At 38.1% G+C, this 22,909-nt stretch overlaps 1 long non-coding RNA gene across 1 annotated transcript; it reads right to left on the bottom strand.

Annotated features, from left to right (window-relative positions):
- Positions 1 to 9,154: 9,154 nt before the first annotated feature.
- Positions 9,155 to 20,740, bottom strand: LOC128689831 (uncharacterized). The gene is made up of 3 exons (XR_008407228.2): positions 20,615 to 20,740; positions 18,269 to 18,424; positions 9,155 to 9,314 (listed from the first exon to the last, which is right to left on the bottom strand). It is a non-coding gene; the product is annotated as an uncharacterized lncRNA (long non-coding RNA).
- Between the last annotated feature and the right edge of the window lie 2,169 nt (positions 20,741 to 22,909).

Raw genomic sequence — 22,909 nt, forward strand, 5'->3', positions numbered from 1 at the left:
TAAGTTTATCAACATAGTATGTGCTGATGAGATTAAGACACATGTGCAACATCTGGGTATCTTTATTGTAGACGTTTCGCCATCCAGTGGCTTTATCAATACAAATTCTAGGACATAACTTGAAGACAGTAGAACTATGTACAGAAGATGAGGTAATCAGTCCCTCAACCTAGGAGTAGGTGCGAAGAGCACCATAGTCGTGGAGATTCTGAAGCAGAAAAAAGGATCCTGGCGCTTATATAGTAACGTCAGGTGTAGCAGACGAGGGCATATTCACTGGTAGGCGGGATTCCCCAGTGGAAGTAGGTCTTTCCCAAAGAGATGGGTTAGTTGTAGTAGTAGTTGTCGTAGTCGTGAAGGTTATGTACATGTCCTCAGAATTAAGATTCCATGATGTTGCAGTGTCTGACAAGTTGTGTACGAATGGTATATAATTCTGAGGACATGTACATAACCTTCACGAGTACGACAACTACTACTACAACTAACCCATCTCTTTGGGAAGGACCTACTTCCACTGGGAAATCCCAGCTACCAGTGAATATGCCCTCGTCTGCTACACCTGACGTTACTATATAAGCGCCAGGCTCCTTTCTTCTGCTTCAGAATCTCCACGACTATGGTGCTCTTCGCACCTACTCCTAGGTTGAGGGACTGATTACCGCATCTTCTGTACATAGTTCTACTGTCTTCAAGTTATGTCCTAGAATTTGTATTGATAAAGCCACTGGATGGCGAAACGTCTACAATAAAGATACCCAGATGTTGCACATGTGTCTTAATCTCATCATCTTGTCGGTATTATATACCATTCGTACACAACTTGTCAGACACTGCAACATCATGGAATCTTAATTCTGAGGACATGTACATAACCTTCACGACTATGACAACTACTACTACAACTAACCCATCTCTTTGGGAAGGACCTACTTCCACTGGGGAATCCCGCCTACCAGTGAATATGCCCTCGTCTGCTACACCTGACGTTACTATATAAGCGCCAGGCTCCTTTCTTCTGCTTCAGAATCTCCACGACTATGGTGCTCTTCGCACCTACTCCTAGGTTGAGGGACTGATTACCTCATCTTCTGTACATAGTTCTACTGTCTTCAAGTTATGTCCTAGAATTTGTATTGATAAAGCCACTGGATGGCGAAACGTCTACAATAAAGATACCCAGATGTTGCACATGTGTCTTAATCTCATCATCTTGTCGGTATTATATACCATTCGTACACAACTTGTCAGACACTGCAACATCATGGAATCTTAATTCTGAGGACATGTACATAACCTTCACGACTACGACAACTACTACTACAACTAACCCATCTCTTTGGGAAGGACCTACTTCCACTGGGGAATCCCGCCTACCAGTGAATATGCCCTCGTCTGCTACACCTGACGTTACTATATAAGCGCCAGGCTCCTTTCTTCTGCTTCAGAATCTCCACGACTATGGTGCTCTTCGCACCTACTCCTAGGTTGAGGGACTGATTACCTCATCTTCTGTACATAGTTCTACTGTCTTCAAGTTATGTCCTAGAATTTGTATTGATAAAGCCACTGGATGGCGAAACGTCTACAATAAAGATACCCAGATGTTGCACATGTGTCTTAATCTCATCATCTTGTCGGTATTATATACCATTCGTACACAACTTGTCAGACACTGCAACATCATGGAATCTTAATTCTGAGGACATGTACATAACCTTCACGACTACGACAACTACTACTACAACTAACCCATCTCTTTGGGAAGGACCTACTTCCACTGGGGAATCCCACCTACCAGTGAATATGCCCTCGTCTGCTACACCTGACGTTACTATATAAGCGCCAGGATCCTTTCTTCTGCTTCAGAATCTCCACGACTATGGTGCTCTTCACACCTACTCCTAGGTTGAGGGACTGATTACCTCATCTTCTGTACATAGTTCTACTGTCTTCAAGTTATGTCCTAGAATTTGTATTGATAAAGCCACTGGATGGCGAAACGTCTACAATAAAGATACCCAGATGTTGCACATGTGTCTTAATCTCATCATCTTGTCGGTATTATATACCATTCGTACACATAGTATGTGCTACTGAATGTAGAAAAACAACTTATGGTATAAAAACTGTCCCTGAATTGAAAAAATATTACCCACATCTTACATCATTTATGTTATAAAATATGAATATTAAGTATACATGGGTAGTGCCAGTAGGAGTGCTAAGTTAGACATTTCACTCCAGCCACTACATGAAAAATCACTGAACTTCTCAGGGCTCTCACACTCTCTCAAGAGTAAAATAAAATACTAATTAGAAATGGAAAATCTTGAGACAAAACTTAATGCATCATACACTGTCCAGAAGAGACAGATGAAAAAAAAGATGCCTAATAACAAATCTTCCAAATCTCAAAAATTTCTGACATAATCCTAACCCAATTATCTTGGGGAAAGACAATGATAGAACGCCCATGTATTCTGCCTAAGACCCAGGCTCAAATTAAAAAAAAAAAACTATTAAGCTTAAATTTTATATCCTATTGAGACAGTTTGGAAAAGGGTAATCCCACAGTTATTAAAAGCCACTGACACTATCCCACTCCACAAAGTGCAAACAACTACTGACCAATGACACCAATGTCCCACATCGAAGCCTTTGAAAGATTTTTAAGAAGGAAAACTGTTAAACGTATGGAATCACAACAACTGCATAACCCAGGGCAGCATGGATTTAGAGGAGGTCACTCCTGGCTCTCACAATTACTGGACCATCATGATATGCCCTGGAGGCACTAGAAGACAAACAAAAAGCAAATGCAGTATACACAGGCCCTGCAAAACCTGTCATGGGTGATTATGGTATAATAATAGCACATAAAATGTGTGCAAAAAGAATAACTGTTAAAGCAGAATGATGAATTTTAAATTTTCTATCAAATGAGATGTAGAAAGAAACAGTCAATAAAGTACGAAAAGCTCTGTTCCTCAAGGCAATACTTGCTCCAATTCACCTTTCTCATTCTCATATCTGATATTGACAGAGACGTAAGTCATAGCACTGACTCATCATTGTAGACTATATTAAAATTTATAAATCAGTGAGAGCCACTGAAGACACACACAGTCTTCAAGCTGGCATCAAGCAGGTCTTCCAGTGGGCCACAAAAAACAATATGATGTTCAAAGATGATCAATTTCGGTTGCTCTGCTACAAAAGAAACTGAAGAATTAATAACTGGAATGGAGTATAAAACAGATTCAAACCAGGGATGTGAGGACCTTACAAGCAATAATGTCAAAGATTGAACATTAAAGGATCACAGCAGTTTTTATTACAAATGCAAGGAAACTGATAGGCTGAATAGCTAGAACCTTCAAAACAAAGAGATGTTAAGCCAATCATGATTCTCTAAGTCATTTGTGTCCTCCAGATGAGAATACTGCTGCACACTAACAGTGCTTTTTTAAGGTAGGCAAAATTGCAGACCTGGGAATGAACAGAGAACAGTTACCGTCTGTAAAAATTATCAAGCATCTAAATTACTAGAAATGCCTTTAGTCCATTTATATGTACTCTCTGGAACAAAGTTAAGAAAGACACATCATGATTTACACATGGAAAATTCTGGAGGGATTGGTCCCAAATCTGCACACTAAATTATTTCCTACAAATAAAAGAAGTTTGGCAGATGGTTAAAATACCTCCAAATTAAAAGCAGGGGTGCAATCAGTACACTGAGAGATAAGCGTAACAAGACCAAGACTTGTCAACACCTACAATTTGTATACAAGGGAAATTACCAACACACCCCTAGCTGTCTTCAAGAGGGACTTGGATAAGTTCCTTAAGCTAGTTCCTGATCAGTCGGGCTGTTGTGCCTATGTAGCACTAGCACCAACATTCTAGTCAATCAAGCCATCCACTAGGTGACCTGGTCTGGGACTAGTCAGAAAGGAAAAATGATCCCTGGAATTGCCATGAGGTTAGCAACTGGATGAACTCTCTCATGGCATGAAAAGTCTAAGCAACATGGCAGACTGTCCACAATGATGTATTCAGCTAGTTTTGGCATAAATGGAATTTATTCAAATTATGGAAATAAGATTTCTTCTCACCTTTATGCACTATACCAGAATGTCAAACATATTGAATGGTTTGTTGCTCTTATGACCTGTCAAATGTCTTACTTGGTATGTTTATGCTCACGTATGAGCCCTCATACCCTACTAGAATTTACTCAAGTCTTCTACACCTACTAGTATGGCTTTTCTATTGCATGAACTCTCACACAGTAAACAAGTCCAGATTTTCGTAAACTGCTTTAGATATTATGAACTTTATACAAAAATAACCCGTTGGTAGACAGCAACCACCCAGGGAAGTACTACCGTCCTGCCAGATGACTGTGAAACAAAAACCTGTAATTGTTTTGCATGATGGTAGGATTGCTGGTTTCTTTTTCTGTCTCATAAACACGCTAAGATAACAGGGATATCTTGCTACTCCTACTAACACTTTGGTCACACTTCACAGACACGCACATGCATATATATATATACATACATCTAGGTTTTTCTCCTTTTTCTAAATAGCTCTTGTTCTTTTTTATTTCTTCTATTGTCCATGGGGAAGTGGAAAAGAATCTTTCCTCCGTAAGCCATGCGTGTCGTATGAGGCGACTAAAATGCCGGGAGCAATGGGCTAGTAACCCCTTCTCCTGTATACAATTACTAAAAAAGAGAAGAAGAAAAACTTTATAAAACTGGGTTGCTTAAATGTGCGTGGATGTAGTGCGGATGACAAGAAACAGATGATTGCTGATGTTATGAATGAAAAGAAGTTGGATGTCCTGGCCCTAAGCGAAACAAAGCTGAAGGGGGTAGGAGAGTTTCAGTGGGGGGAAATAAATGGGATTAAATCTGGAGTATCTGAGAGAGTTAGAGCAAAGGAAGGGGTAGCAGTAATGTTAAATGATCAGTTATGGAAGGAGAAAAGAGAATATGAATGTGTAAATTCAAGAATTATGTGGATTAAAGTAAAGGTTGGATGCGAGAAGTGGGTCATAATAAGCGTGTATGCACCTGGAGAAGAGAGGAATGCAGAGGAGAGAGAGAGATTTTGGGAGATGTTAAGTGAATGTATAGGAGCCTTTGAACCAAGTGAGAGAGTAATTGTGGTAGGGGACTTGAATGCTAAAGTAGGAGAAACTTTTAGAGAGGGTGTGGTAGGTAAGTTTGGGGTGCCAGGTGTAAATGATAATGGGAGCCCTTTGATTGAACTTTGTATAGAAAGGGGTTTAGTTATAGGTAATACATATTTTAAGAAAAAGAGGATAAATAAGTATACACGATATGATGTAGGGCGAAATGACAGTAGTTTGTTGGATTATGTATTGGTAGATAAAAGACTGTTGAGTAGACTTCAGGATGTACATGTTTATAGAGGGGCCACAGATATATCAGATCACTTTCTAGTTGTAGCTACACTGAGAGTAAAAGGTAGATGGGATACAAGGAGAATAGAAGCATCAGGGAAGAGAGAGGTGAAGGTTGATAAACTAAAAGAGGAGGCAGTTAGGGTAAGATATAAACAGCTATTGGAGGATAGATGGGCTAATGAGAGCATAGGCAATGGGGTCGAAGAGGTATGGGGTAGGTTTAAAAATGTAGTGTTAGAGTGTTCAGCAGAAGTTTGTGGTTACAGGAAAGTGGGTGCAGGAGGGAAGAGGAGCGATTGGTGGAATGATGATGTAAAGAGAGTAGTAAGGGAGAAAAAGTTAGCATATGAGAAGTTTTTACAAAGTAGAAGTGATGCAAGGAGGGAAGAGTATATGGAGAAAAAGAGAGAAGTTAAGAGAGTGGTGAAGCAATGTAAAAAGAGAGCAAATGAGAGAGTGGGTGAGATGTTATCAACAAATTTTGTTGAAAATAAGAAAAAGTTTTGGAGTGAGATTAACAAGTTAAGAAAGCCTAGAGAACAAATGGATTTGTCAGTTAAAAATAGGAGAGGAGAGTTATTAAATGGAGAGTTAGAGGTATTGGGAAGATGGAAGGAATATTTTGAGGAATTGTTAAATGTTGATGAAGATAGGGAAGCTGTGATTTCGTGTATAGGGCAAGGAGGAATAACATCTTGTAGGAGTGAGGAAGAGCCAGTTGTGAGTGTGGGGGAAGTTCGTGAGGCAGTAGGTAAAATGAAAGGGGGTAAGGCAGCCGGGATTGATGGGATAAAGATAGAAATGTTAAAAGCAGGTGGGGATATAGTTTTGGAGTGGTTGGTGCAATTGTTTAATAAATGTATGGAAGAGGGTAAGGTACCTAGGGATTGGCAGAGAGCATGCATAGTTCCTTTGTATAAAGGCAAAGGGGATAAAAGAGAGTGCAAAAATTATAGGGGGATAAGTCTGTTGAGTGTACCTGGTAAAGTGTATGGTAGAGTTATAATTGAAAGAATTAAGAGTAAGACGGAGAATAGGATAGCAGATGAACAAGGAGGCTTTAGGAAAGGTAGGGGGTGTGTGGACCAGGTGTTTACAGTGAAACATATAAGTGAACAGTATTTAGATAAGGCTAAAGAGGTCTTTGTGGCATTTATGGATTTGGAAAAGGCGTATGACAGGGTGGATAGGGGGGCAATGTGGCAGATGTTGCAAGTGTATGGTGTAGGAGGTAGGTTACTGAAAGCAGTGAAGAGTTTTTACGAGGATAGTGAGGCTCAAGTTAGAGTATGTAGGAAAGAGGGAAATTTTTTCCCAGTAAAAGTAGGCCTTAGACAAGGATGTGTGATGTCACCGTGGTTGTTTAATATATTTATAGATGGGGTTGTAAGAGAAGTAAATGCGAGGGTCTTGGCAAGAGGCGTGGAGTTAAAAGATAAAGAATCACACACAAAGTGGGAGTTGTCACAGCTGCTCTTTGCTGATGACACTGTGCTCTTGGGAGATTCTGAAGAGAAGTTGCAGAGATTGGTGGATGAATTTGGTAGGGTGTGCAAAAGAAGAAAATTAAAGGTGAATACAGGAAAGAGTAAGGTTATGAGGATAACAAAAAGATTAGGTGATGAAAGATTGAATATCAAATTGGAGGGAGAGAGTATGGAGGAGGTGAACGTATTCAGATATTTGGGAGTGGACGTGTCAGCGGATGGGTCTATGAAAGATGAGGTGAATCATAGAATTGATGAGGGAAAAAGAGTGAGTGGTGCACTTAGGAGTCTGTGGAGACAAAGAACTTTGTCCTTGGAGGCAAAGAGGGGAATGTATGAGAGTATAGTTTTACCAACGCTCTTATATGGGTGTGAAGCGTGGGTGATGAATGTTGCAGCGAGGAGAAGGCTGGAGGCAGTGGAGATGTCATGTCTGAGGGCAATGTGTGGTGTGAATATAATGCAGAGAATTCGTAGTTTGGAAGTTAGGAGGAGGTGCGGGATTACCAAAACTGTTGTCCAGAGGGCTGAGGAAGGGTTGTTGATGTGGTTCGGACATGTAGAGAGAATGGAGCGAAACAGAATGACTTCAAGAGTGTATCAGTCTGTAGTGGAAGGAAGGCGGGGTAGGGGTCGGCCTAGGAAGGGTTGGAGGGAGGGGGTAAAGGAGGTTTTGTGTGCGAGGGGCTTGGACTTCCAGCAGGCATGCTTGAGCGTGTTTGATAGGAGTGAATGGAGACAAATGGTTTTTAATACTTGACGTGCTGTTGGAGTGTGAGCAAAGTAACATTTATGAAGGGATTCAGGGAAACCGGCAGGCCGGGCACATAAAAGAGAGAAGCTTACGACGACGTTTCGGTCCGACTTGGACCATTTACAAAGTCACACTGTATATGGTCCAAGTCGGACTGAAACGTTGTCGTAAGCTTCTCTCTTTTATGTGCGGGTTATTTGTGTATCGTTCCAGTCACAGTATTGTGCCCTTTTTTTTTTTTTTGTTAATTATGAACTTTAAATGGTTTCTTTTTTATGAGCCATTAAATGCTTTACCAGATGTGATTTCTGTGAAAACATTTTCACACATTTTGAACACTGATAGGGTTTCTCACCTGTATGAACTCTCATGTGCCTCACTAAATCAGACTTACGTGTAAAATCTTTAAAACATTCAAAACAATGATGGGGTTTCTCTCCAGTATGGATTCTCATGTGTGTTACAAGGGAAACTTTTTGTGAAAACAATTTTAGACATTGCAAACATTGATAATTTTTCTCTTGTGTATGAGTTTTCATGTGTGTAGTTAGGTTAGTTTTTCCTGAAAATTCTTTTTCACACACTGGACAATGATATGGTTTTTCCCCTGTGTGAATTCTAGTATGTATAATTAGATCAGACTTTCTTGAAAAGGCTTTTGGACACACTGAACATTTGTGTGGTTTTTCACCTGTATGAATTCTTAAATGACTAAGTAAGTTTGATTTTTCTGAACACACTTTTAGACACACTACACATATGTATGGCTTCTCACCCGTATGAACCTTTGTATGCCTTTCTAACTTATATTTTGTTGTAAAGTTTTTGAAACAAACTGAACACTGGTGTATCTTCTCTTTTTTATGATTCTTCAGATGCATTACAAGAGAAGACTCTTTTTCAAAGTCTTTCAGACATTCCGGACAGTGATGTAGTTTCTCTTCTGTGTTATTTTCCATGTCTGTATGATTTTCCATGTTAATTAAACACACGATGAACACTGTTGTGGCTGCTCTTCTAATATAAGAACTTTCATATGAATTATTAATGATGATTGTTTAATCTCAAAACTCCAATACTCCCACTTTTACCTCACTCACATGTGCTACCAATATAGAGTACATTTATAATTAAGAACAAAGAATAACAGTAAGTCTTTTGTTTTCCTTATGAACTCCTTTTGTCTAACATTAAGATTTTTAGTTCAAGTCTGAGGAAACAGTTATTATTATTTTTATATTTAAAGTTTATTATGTGCTCTCAATGATCACTTTAATAAATTTCAAATAAAGTAGAGTCATTAGCTGGTTACCTTCCTTTAGTATAGAACTTGGATGTACTTGCCTGTCACTTGGTGAGGATGAGTATACTTGTCATGTGGTGCAGGAGGTACTAGCATGTCCTGTGGTGGGGAGGTACTAGTATGTCATGTGGGGAGGTACTTGCATGTCATATGGTGGGAGAGGTACTAGCATGTCATATGGTGTGAGAGGTACTAGCATGTCATATGGTGGGTAGGTACTAGCATGTCATTTGGTAGGGAGGTGCTAGCATGTCATGTGGTAGGGAGGTACTTATCTGTAAAGTAGTGCAGATATATGCACATGTCATGGGGTGAGGTGGCACTCTCCTGGAAAGAATGGAAAAACAATGTAAAAGACAAGGTTCAAAAATATACAAATACAGTAAACAGTATGGAACAAGAGGCAAGTTGCAAAAAGGTGAGTAAAACAACAGACTCTTCACAAAGCAAGTCTTGACTGTGTAATGTTCTCGTTATGTGTGAACTTTATCAAAACTTACATACTGCTTTCTGTCTCCAGTTTTCTTATCATTCAGAACCAAAACCTTTTTGTGTTAGTAGTAGACAAAAGATTAAAAACAAATATGATTAGAGGCCAAATACGCAAAGAAATATCTGATATATATACCCTGGAAAATAGTTATGAGCACCCTAAACCCACACAAGTGAATAGAAAAGCTGAACACAGAAGCATAAAAATTCTATTTAAAATATATTCTGCAGAGAAATCTTACAAAGAGATAAGATGTTACACAAAAATGTAGAACAATGTACAGTTATGGAAAGAGTTATGGAATTTCTTAAAAAGGAGCATATGTCCCAATAAAGGAAAGATCATCAGTAATGAGAGAATACCAAAATAGACCAGACACTAAAATACTCACATTGGACACAGGATGTGCAAAAGGAACAAAAAACACTAAGGATATAACAAAACCTAAATAATTCTATGCACAAACCATGAACAGGTTGGGTGTGAACCCATGAGTGAGTGAGTCACAACACTCCAGTCCAATGCATAAGCCAATGGGCCAGTAAGATTCATCAACTAAGTACATATTTCTATACACTATAGGGAGGTTAGCATGCACCCCACTGTGACCACATAAGCAATTTTTTACTGATGAATCTTCCTCCAGTGGCATTTGTGGTCACAGTGGGATCCATGCTAACCTCCCTATGGTGTATAAATATACCTAGGTGGATAAATCTTATTGTAGTGCCAGCTGGCCCAGTGCCTTATGCATTGAGCTGCAGTTTTACTACTCACACCATGGGTTCAAATCCAAAGTATTGCGTGGTTTGTTTGCAATTGTGTTACAGTAGGGCCCCACTTATACAGCAGATTAGGGTCCAGGCTACTGCCATAAAGTGAAAATCATCGTAAAGCGAATCACCTTTTTTATTTTTAAATGTATACAGGTCTCCCTCAACATTCACGTTTTCAACTTTCACGGGCTTCACACATTCGTGAATTACAACCGCCAAATTCCCAGCCACCAAATTCCCAGCCGCCAAATCATATTTAAGTTTCCCGCCACCTGCGAGTCCCTACTACCCTCCCTCCGACCCCCGCAACTGGCAGCCAGCCCTCCCACCACTCAGTGTGGTGAGTGTTTTGTTTGTTCATTATTTGCTATTAAACTACAGTATAAATAATGTAAACCTATTTATGACTGCATATTGGAATGGCTATTCGGACAGGTATTAGACAGTGACATCATGTGTTTACTCTTGAACACTGCAAAGAATTAAACATTTCTGCTGCAGCTAATAATAACAATAGTAATAATAATAATAATAATAATAATAATAATAATAATAATAATAATAATAATAATAAATATGATATAATTGAAGAAGGAAATTGTACAAAAATACGAGGGAGTGGTTGACACATCGTCAGTGTGACTTTGTTTATGCTGGAGTGAACATTAGTCTCCCTGCTCTTCCAAACATTTCACAGTAATTCATTGTGTTTGGTGCTTGTAGACTGAGTGTGACTAGAGTGGTAGAGGCAGTGATTGAGGCAGTGGTATTTAATAACATACATGTTAATAATAATACATGTTATTAATAATATGTACTATTATTATTCATAACATATATGTTATTATATACATACATGTTAATAATAATACATATTATTAATAATAACATGTACTATTATTATTTATAACATATATGTTATTAAATACCACTGCCTCAACTGCTGAATTATTGTGAAATGTTTGGAAGAGCAGGGAGACTAATGTTCACTCCAGCATAAACAAAGTCACACTGACGACGTGTCAACCACTCCCTCGTATTTTTGTACAATTTCCTTCTTCAATTATATTGTATTATTATTATTATTATTATTATTATTATTATTATTATTATTATTATTATTATTATTATTATTATTATTATTATTATTATTATTATTATTATTACTATTGTTATTATTAGCAATAGCAGAAATGTTCGATTCTTGCTGTGTTCAAGAGTAAACACATGATGTCACCGTCTAATACCTTTCCTAATAGCCATTCCAATATGCAGTCATGAATGGGTTTACATTATTTATTCTGTAGTTTAATAGCAAATAATGAACAAACAAAACACTTACCACACTGAGTGGTGGGAGGGCTGGCTGCCAGTTGTGGGGGTCGGAGGGAGGGTAGTAGGGACTCACAGTGGTGGAGGCATTGGTGGAGGTAGTGGTGGAGTCTGTGGTATTTAATAACATACATGTTTTTAACATACATGTTATTAAATAACATACGTTATTAAAGCATAACATGTATATATTTAGTACAATTCACGACGTTTTCATGTATTTTATGATTATTCATGGTTCAACAAGTTAAGGAAGCAGTATTGTAATATATTTCCCTACAATATATTGGGGCACCAAACATTCACGGTTTTTCAACATTCGCGAGGCTCTTGATCCCCTAACCCTCGCGAATGTTGAGGGAGACCTGTATAAATGGCTGATAACATTTTTACACTATATTAAGTCAGATGAGGTGAATCATAGAATTGATGAGGGAAAAAGAGTGAGTGGTGCACTTAGGAGTCTGTGGAGACAAAGAACTTTGTCCTTGGAGGCAAAGAGGGGAATGTATGAGAGTATAGTTTTACCAACGCTCTTATATGGGTGTGAAGCGTGGGTGATGAATGTTGCAGCGAGGAGAAGGCTGGAGGCAGTGGAGATGTCATGTCTGAGGGCAATGTGTGGTGTGAATATAATGCAGAGAATTAGTAGTTTGGAAGTTAGGAGGAGGTGCGGGATTACCAAAACTGTTGTCCAGAGGGCTGAGGAAGGGTTGTTGAGGTGGTTCGGACATGTAGAGAGAATGGAGCGAAACAGAATGACTTCAAGAGTGTATCAGTCTGTAGTGGAAGGAAGGCGGGGTAGGGGTCGGCCTAGGAAGGGTTGGAGGGAGGGGGTAAAGGAGGTTTTGTGTGCGAGGGGCTTGGACTTCCAGCAGGCATGCGTGAGCGTGTTTGATAGGAGTGAATGGAGACAAATGGTTTTTAATACTTGACGTGCTGTTGGAGTGTGAGCAAAGTAACATTTATGAAGGGATTCAGGGAAACCGGCAGGCCGGACTTGAGTTCTGGAGATGGGAAGTACAGTGCCTGCACTCTGAAGGAGGGGTGTTAATGTTGCAGTTTAAAAACTGTAGTGTAAAGCACCCTTCTGGCAAGACAGTGATGGAGTGAATGATGGTGAAAGTTTTTCTTTTTCGGGCCACCCTGCCTTGGTGGGAATCGGCCGGTGTGATAATAAAAAAAAAAATTAAGTCAGCAATAGAATTAGGACTAAGAAAACAATAAAAAAGTAAAATGCATATACAGTCTACTCATTACAGTCTCTCCTCACTTACCGATGGACTCGTTTACCGACAACTCGGACTTATGATGGACTCTCTGCCAGTTTGCATACCTGAATAATGTACAGTAGACCCTCGGTTAACGCCTTTAATCCGTTCCAGAGAGCTAGCCTTTAACCGATTTAGCCTTTAACTGAATTAATTTTCAACTCTACAGCTTATCTATCACAATTCATCTAATACGACATAATAAATAATACTAATAACATAGAAACATATAGGTAGTAGGTTGGTAGACAGCAACCGCCCAGGGAGGTACTACCGTCCTGCCAAGTGAGTGTAAAACGAAAGCCTGTAATTGTTTTACATGATGGTAGGATTGCTGGTGTCCTTTTTTCTGTCTCATGAACATGCAAGATTTCAGGTACGTCTTGCTACTTCTACTTACACTTAGGTCACACTACACATACATGTACAAGCACATATATACACACCCCTCTGGGTTTTCTTCTATTTTCTTTCTAGTTCTTATTCTTGTTTATTTCCTCTTATCTCCATGGGGAAGTGGAACAGAATTCTTCCTCCGTAAGCCATGCGTGTTGTAAGAGGCAACTAAAATGCCGGGAGCAAGGGGCTAGTAACCTCTTCTCCTGTATATATTACTAAATGTAAAAGGAGAAACTTTCGTTTTTCCTTTTGGGCCACCCCGCCTCGGTGGGATACGGCCGGTGTGTTGAAAGAGAAGAAAGAACATAGAAACATGATATATACTCTAGAATTAATAAAATATGTCATAATGTATGTGAAGATAAGTGATGGAAGTGTTGTTGTTGGGTTTATAATGGCCACTGAGAGAAGCCGTACAGGCTTCTGCCACCACCACCACTATCCACAAACAATATATGAACGTAATTTACAAATAAGAAATATTTACATTTTTATTTATAAATAAGAAAGATTTACATTTTAATTTATAAATAATTAAGTTTATTCAGGTATACACAAATACAATTATCATAGATTATCATACACAGCAGCATATGTGTAAAGTACCTAGGATAACCCAAAAAAGTCAGAGTGACTTAAGTATCTCTATTGAGGTCCTTTTATATTTACACTTACCTTGGAGGAGATGTTAGTTTAATTAGTTTGATGGAGGAGATGCTGGCAGAGGTTTAGAGAGGTGGAAGATATGTAGCAGGCCGGTGTACGTTCAGCGGCCCGATACACATTCAACAACATTGGAGAGTTACTTTCATGTCGTTTTTCTATCGCTGACTAGTTTAACTTACTTGCTATACCGTTAACTCTGCACTTTATCACTGGCTGGCACTATAGCCTTTATCGATACCTGCTGCTTTAGTATCATACATATCGCAGAATCACTGAATCACTGTAGAAAGCACATTCACCCCTCTCTCTTCCTCCTCCACTTCGGTACTTTGCTACAAGTTTTTTCTTGAATTTTATTGTTTCTTTTCTTCTTCATCACAGGGATAGCTCTAGAAACTTTCTTTGGCCCCAAGTTGGCTTATTTAGCACTAAAAACAATGGAATAATACAAAATACATTGCATGTAAGCGTGGAACCATCCTCAGTGGCTTGTAAACAATGACACAATGGCTGGTACACAGGGTGACTGGCTGGGCCCGCTCAGGGCGCCGTGCGGACACATTTGGAAGGAAAGCTCCTAACCGAGTGATTAGGTGTTATCCGAGCCAATTTTTTCACACCAAAGCAAGGCATTATCCGATTTTGGTGCTATCCGATCCAGGCATTAACAGAGGGTCCACTGTATATTAGAGCTGATTTCCACTATCAGCATTTAAATTTTTTTTTTTTTTTGTCAACAAGTCGGCCGTCTCCCACCGAGGCAGGGTGACCCAAAAAAAAAAGAAAATCCCCAAAAAGAAAATACCTTCAACATCATTCAACACTTTCACCTCACTCACACATAATCACTGTTTTTGCAGAGGTGCCCAGAATACAACAGCTTAGAAGTATATATGTATCAAAAATACACAATATATCCCTCCAAACTGCCAATATCCCAAACCCCTCCTTTAAAGTGCAGGCATTGTACTTCCCATTTCCAGGACTCGAGTCCGGTTATATAAAATAACTGGTTTCCCTGAATCCCTTCACTAAATATTACCCTGCTCACACTCCAACAGATCGTCAGGTCCCAAATACCATTTGTCTCCAATCACTCCTATCTAACACGCTCATGCATGCTTGCTGGAAGTCCAAACCCCTCGCCCACAACACCTCCTTTACCCCCTCCCTCCAACCTTTTTGAGGACGACCCCCTACCCCGCCTTCGTTTCCCTACAGATTTATACGCTCTCTATGTCATTCTACTTTGATCCATTCTCTCTAAATGACCAAACCACCTCAACAAACCTTCAGCCCTCTGACTAATGCTTTTATTAACTCCACACCTTCTCCTAATTTCCACACTTCGAATTTTCTGCATAATATTTACACCACACATTGCCCTTAGACAGGACATCTCCACTGCCTCCAACTGCCTCCTCGCTGCAGCATTTACAACCCAAGCCTCACACCCATATAAGAGTGTTGGTACTACTATACTTTCATACATTCCCTTCTTTGCCTCCATAGATAACATTTTTTGCCTCCACATATACCTCAATGCACTACTCACCTTTTTTCCTTCATCAATTCTATGATTAACCTCATCCTTCATAAATCCATCCACTGACACGTCAACTCCCAAATATCTGAAAACATTCACTTCTTCCATACTCCTCCTCCCCAATTTGATATCCAATTTTTCTTTATCTAAATCATTTGATACTCTCATCACCTTACTCTTTTCTATGTTCACTTTTAACTTTCTACCTTTACACACACTCCTAAATTCGTCCACTAACCTTTGCAATTATTCTTTAGAACCTCCCATAAGCACAGTATCATCAGCAAAAAGTAACTGTGTCACTTCCCATTTTGTATTTAATTCCCCATAATTTAACCCTACCCCTCTCCCGAACACCCTAGCATTTACTTATCTTACAACCCCATCTATAAATATATTAAACAACCATGGTGACATTACACATCCCTGTCTAAGACCTGCTTTCACCAGGAAGTAGTCCCCCTCAACATTTAAAAAATATACCAGAAATGTTATAAATGGTGCAAGGGTGACATTAAAATAATATCAAAGATGGTTGGCACAAACCCACTACCATTGTAGTATGCTCCTCACTTAGCAACAAATTCATTTAACAATGTGCTCTTATGAACGGAACTCCATCGTTAAGTGAGGAGAGGCTGTACTTACCTTAAAGTATATGTATTTTTGTACTTAATGTATGAGAGGCGAGTAGAATTTATTGTAGGAAGCCAGTAGAATATGAGACCAGCCTCTCCTAACTTTGAATTAATCTTCAGCAGCTTCCTAACCTCTCTCAGCTCTCAAAGAATTGAAGAGACTTAGGGCTTTGGACTGGATAATGGCTCAGCTTAATCTTTTAAGTGTCCAGATCCCTGATCTGAAGTGTCTGCAGTGTCCAAAAATTAAAAAAAAAAAAATTTTTTTCTTAGGAAATGATAGAGAATCTTTTTCTGAAGGTAATAAAAAAAAGTACTAATTCTGATGGAAAACTTATGAAATTATGCTTTCACCAACTTTGCTGTGTCAGCGGTATTTACGCATACGCAATTCTGTCCACTTTGAGTCCTATTTTAGGCCAATTACGTTGTTGCAGTGCACCAAATTCTTAGCTATTTAGCTAGTATGACTTCCATTTTATCAACTGAGCAGAAAAAACTGCCCAATCAACTATTTCAACTACGTAATAAAGTGATCAGAAATTAGTATTTGGCCAACTTCACACAAATTTCAAAATATACATATTTCGAAATAGGGTCCAGAATAAACAACACAGGCATCAGTGGCACTAAAATAACATTTTCTCTGTTCAGTAGTGAATTCCATTTTGTATTTTTATTCACACAAAGAATAGAAGATATACTCTTATGCATTATTGTAATTTTATAAATAATGTTAGTGCACTTGTAAACACATATTAGAACTACCAATTGGATGTGTACTGGACAAGTCATGTGATCTATTTACTATGGAATATTGGGAAAAATTGAACATTTCCGCTACTCTTAGCTCAACTTAGTTACTTCCAGTCCTGAAACCAGTTAAAATCATCTCTATTTCTGTAACACATCTTCCATTCTATCAAATGAGATGAAGAAACTGAGAATACAACCATAACAAAACATCAAAAAATACACTGCAGTCACTGTTTTAACCTGAAAACACGGTCACATTTTGTCTCATTATGCACTGCGTGCTGCAGGATTTTTTATGCGGTGCACACTTACTGCACAGACCCATTCTCTCATGTCTAAGCCCAGATTTATCCCTCACAGCTTATTTGAATTAGCTGAGCTCATGGCATCATACTACAGGACCGACACTGGCTTCAAAGCCATGATATAATGGGACCAGCACCAAAAGGGTTAAACCATTTACGTTGTTCCATTTGACCAAATTCTTAAGCTAATTTGGTATTGTGTCTTCCATTATATCAATCGAACACAAGAAACCACCCAGTCTGTTATTTCAACTATCCTAGAAAGGCACAGAATTCAGTAATTTGACCAATTTTAGACATTTAAAAATTACCAATTTAAAAATAGAATCCAAAGTAAACAATGTAGACATTCCTGACACTATAACAACATTTCCTCCTTTCAATAATCACATCCCCAGGCCTCTCCTATATTGCACTTGCCTTCCAATTTGGATTAATTATATTTCTTGGATAATAAAATATAACCAGGAATGATTAGGTATGGTTTAAAGTGTCCCAATGATTTAACCAGACCTATTAAAACCTATAAAAGAATTGTGGGGTGTAGAGGGGCTTTACACATCCTCAGGAAAATTGGCAAAAATCAAATATTTCTGCTATTTTGATCTTAATTTCAAGCTACTTTGGGTCTTGAAATCAATCAACCAATCACTATTTTAGTAGTATGTCTTTCAATCCATCAATTGATACAAAGAACCAGCTACTAAAGTCATAAAAACCATCCAAGAAAACCCCTAAAATTAGCTATTTTCAACCAAACACATGGTCAGAGTTTTGCTTCTCCTATCATGCACTGTGTAGAGCAGGATTTTTTTTATACTTTGCACACTCACCACACAGACCCATTCTCTCATACCTAGGCCAAAATTTACCACTCACAGCTTATCTGAGTGAGCTGAGCTTATGACATGTAGAACTATGTCAGGGACTCTGGTATCAATTAAGTAGTTCTACTTGATTACCAGTGAAAGGGTTAACTGATTTTTAGTTAAGTATCATATAATAAAAAATTGACAGAATTTTTTTTTGTCTAGGTTGGTTCATTTACAACTTACAATTACATTTTACTAATTTTCCGATTATCTTTATGCTTACTTACCTATATTTTCTTCAAATGCTGGTCAGGGTTTCTGGGTTACTATGACATTCAGAAGTGGGAATTTCAGAGATATTTCTTAATACAAGTAGTCCTCCAGCTAGAGCACTGTGTCCCCTGAACTGTGATGGTGTGATGTGTTGTACATGGTACACCAGCCTGTGGAGGAAGCAGCAGTGAGTGCAGAATAACACACGGCTCAGAATATACAAAGACTGTTTTTTCCTCCATTCGTACCATAAAATTATAGGTTTACACTTATTCCAAAATCAGTTCCATATAATACATAAAATTTAACAGAGTAAATATAACCTGGCCTGGTTGATAGAGATGGTGTACCAGACTTACAAAAAGGTCAGAAAATGGGAAGATTATCGTATTGTCACTATTTTTCTTTGCAATTCTTCTTTCTAGTATTATTTGTTTAAGGGTATAGGGAGAGAACAGGAGGGAGGGGTAAAGAGCAGCGGGAAGGGAGTAGGGAGAGGTGAGAAGAGAGGGATCAATTGAGAAGGAAAGATAATGAGGTAAGTTTTTAAAACAGAATGGGACAGAAATGTTGTGACACTATGTTATTCAGAGTATATATGAATACTCTAGAGTTTGAGAATCTGTCAATAAACAATACTGAGTTGATCAGCCACAACCTCATTTTATTTCATACACACAAAAACAAATACATTAAGAGAGAAAATATATTTGTTTAATTGTATTGCCCATTTCTGACACTCAATACTGCACTAAAAAAAAAGAAAACTGTATTTTCATTGTCCTAGGATACTTTTGAGTGCATCTGAACACTGGCAGGACTGCCTTCCTCTCTCATACAAACATAAGGTCAAAAGAATGGAGGAACATTGCAGCAGGTCTACTGGCCCATGCAAGGCATCTCACATCTCTCTCCAATAAAGAATCTGATAAAACACCCTATACATATGCTATCTACCTTCTTTCTCACTGTTATGGTGAGGGTACAGGTCAGCCATCATTAATCTGGTTCCATCAGTAATCCAGCACTAATTTCAGCTAGCCTAATTTTAAATTTCCAGGGTCGCTGCACCAACCTGCTCCTACTGTTTGGTGGTGCTACTTTCTGCATGAGTCATTCAAATTTGTTTTTCTCCATTTATTGTTATAACCTGCTCACTTTTAGCTCTAGCCATGATTCCAACAAATATAGGAAATGCTTCTCATTGTGCAAAGCACAAACACCGTACATTGTCCATAAAAGATAAGGTGGGTTTGAAGCTACTGTTGGTCCTGTAGTATGATGCCATTAGCTCAGCTCACTCAGATAAGCTGTAACCACTAAATTTGTGCCTACATATAAAAGAATAGTTCTGTGTGGTAAATGTGCACTATATAAAAAAAATCGAGCAGCACACAGTGCATGAGAAAAAAACTGCAACTGAGTTCTTGGTGTAAGACATCGATTTTGTGGTGTATTTTCGTATGAATTTTATGGTTATATTATTGGAAGATATATTATAGAAATGGAGATGATCTTGATTGGTTTCAGAACTGAAAGTACCTTGAAATTAAGCTCAAAGTAGCGGAAATGTTCAATTTTTGCCGATGTTCGAGAGTAAATAAATCATGTTGCCGTCCAATATGTGTCCAACTGGCCGGTCTAACATTATTTATACAATTATTTATACAATTATTAGAATACTGCAGTAGTCTGAATAACGGTAAATCTTCTATTTTTCGTGAATAAAAATTCAAAATGGAAACTAAGCATAATATAAGAGGGGTGTGGAGAGGTGACTAATGAACAGAGAAAATGTTATTTTAGTGCCAGGGATGTCTGCACTGTTTATTCTGGACCCAATTTTGAAAATGGAATTTCTTAAAATTTGTGTGAAATCGGTCAAATTACCGATTTCTGGCCACTTTATTGGTTAGTTGAAATAGGTAAATGGGCGGTTCCTTGTACTACATCAACAGAATAGAAGGAATACTAGCGAAATAGCTATGAGTTTGGTCGACTGGAACAATGGAATGGACAAAAAATAGGGCATAAAGTGGGCGAAATCGCTGATGCATAAATATTGCCATTGGGTTAAGTGTATGCTAACCTAATTACTCTGTTATCTGACAAAATCATTAATCCAGCACCCTACAGGTTCCGATGATGCCAGATTAGTGATGGTCAACCTGTATTAGATGACTAGGTGGGGAGTAATACAGTGAGGGCATCTTTTGATATGAGGTTGTTACTGCCTTCAAAGAATAATTAAGCTTGTAATATTAACCCCACAACTTCAAAATACATCTTATTTCTGAGAAAAATGGATGAATGACCAAAAGAACCATTGTCTCTCATGCACAACCTTGGAGCAAACTTACATAACATATGGCGACTGCCTCTAGCAAAGGTCTTCTGAGTTGACTACTCCTAAGCCAGCATGTCCCTACAGCTCAAATCTGTGAGTACATCTTATGCTGCAAGATTACTAGTTACCTGTAAATAATAATAATCTTAGAAACATAAAACTTAAAGGAAAGGATAATAACTCTTAATTTACCTTGAACTACAAACAAGATTATTATGGTACTGGAGGTTTAATTTTTTAACTATGTACAACATACCATTAAGCAAGTGATGTCACTGTGCCTGATGTACCAATATGCGCAATTTTCCTACACCTCAAATTTACCACATGCTGCCATGAGTATGCACGAGTACAGTGGATAATTCTTTCTTTCAACACACCGGCCGTATCCCACCAAACAGTGGGTAATATCACCAAGAAAACATATAAGCTTACAATGACTGGCCAATGTACCACACTTTCTCGCGGTGAAATCCTGGAAATACTGTCCAATCCAAACACCAGTGACATTGAGGGTAATAATGGAGGATCATTTGTTGGTTTAGAAAGGGGCAGCACTGGTGGTATGACCAGGAATGAAAGAAGTACCATTTCAACCCAACAGCACTGCTTGCTGTCCACCTCTGGTCTTGCAGCATAATAAAGTAGACATCAACAATTCTTCACCCTTGAATTAGATAGTGATTGGAGTGATGTGAGTAATAACAGTGGAGAGGAATATAGTGAAACTTCCACTTGTTAGCACATTCACTTGCAAGATTTTCCAAATACGAAGTCGCTTGGTCAATTATTTGCTTCCATACACAAGCGAAATTTCCATAAGCAACTGAGCATCAGGAGAGGTTCCTTGATGCTGGTGAGGGGCTCTTGCCCTTGATCTAGAGAACTGAATCTCATTTGTTTGTTGGACTATCTTATTGAAACTTGGGCAATGTATGATGGAAAGATGCTTCTTAACGTACACCAAAAATGAAAGAAATCAAACCATAAATAATGGAGTTCACTTTTCAGTCATTAGCCGCCCCTTAGCGAAATTTTTGTATGGTTATGTTGTACTCTCGTTTTTTTGTCTCATTTGATAGAATAGAAGATATATTACAGAAATAGATATGATTTTGATTGGTTTCATGATGAAAAGTACCTTGAAATTGAGCTCGAAGTAGCAGAAATGTTCGATTCTTTCTCTATGTTCAAGAATAAACAAATGTCTTCACTGTCCATTCCAATATGGAGTCATGAATGGGTTGACATTATTTATACAATTATTACAATAATGCAGTAGTCACCATAACAGTATATCTTCTATTTTTTGTGTGAATAAAAACTACAAATTATTTATATTGTAATAATAACAATAATAATAATAATAATAATAATAATAATAATAATAATAATAATACAGTGGACCCTCAGTTAACGATATTAATCCATTCCAGAGAGCTTGTCCTTAACTAATTTTATCGTTATCCGAATTAATTTTCCCCATAAGAAATAAGGGAAATCCAATTAATCTGTTCCAGACACCCAAAAGTATTAATTTTTTTTTTGCACGTGAAATACAGTGGACCCCCGACTTACGATATTAATTCATTCCAGAAGTCTGTTCGGGTGCCATTACCGAACGAATTTGTTCCCATAAGGAATATTGTACATTAAAATGGTATAAAATACCGACAGGTTGTTAGGTAAGACACATATGCAACAGTTAGGTAACTTTATTATGAAACGTATCGCCTACACAGTAGGCTTCTTCAGTCAAGTACAGAAAAGTTGATAGAAGCATAATAAAGTTACCTAACTGTTGCATATGTGTCTTACCTAACAAGGAATATTGTAAATTAGATTAATCCGTTTCAGACCCCCAAAAATATACGTACAAAAGCGCTTACAAAAATACACTTCCATAATTGTTCGAGTTGGGAGCTGATCATAAGGCGGGGGTCCACTGTATACATTTTCCTACACATAATAAATACATTAATAATTCATATAATGACACTTACCTTTACTGAGGATTAACCCTTTGAGGGTCGACAGGTCCTCTCAGGCCAAATTTCAAAAAAAAAAAAAAAATTATTTTTATGAAAAGATAGAGAATCTTTTTCCCGATCATAATGACACCAAAAGTATGAAATTTGATGGAAAACTTACGGAATTATGCTCTCATGAAGTTAGCGGTCTCGACGACGTTTATGCATCGGCGATTTTCCCCACTTTGAGCCCTATTTTCAGCCAATTACAGTTTACTAGTTGACAAAAATCATAAATATTTCACTAGAACTCAATTTTTTCTATCGAATGAGTACAA

This window comes from Cherax quadricarinatus, unplaced genomic scaffold, assembly GCF_038502225.1.
Source record: "Cherax quadricarinatus isolate ZL_2023a unplaced genomic scaffold, ASM3850222v1 Contig3270, whole genome shotgun sequence".
NCBI classification, from domain to species: Eukaryota; Metazoa; Arthropoda; class Malacostraca; order Decapoda; family Parastacidae; genus Cherax; species Cherax quadricarinatus.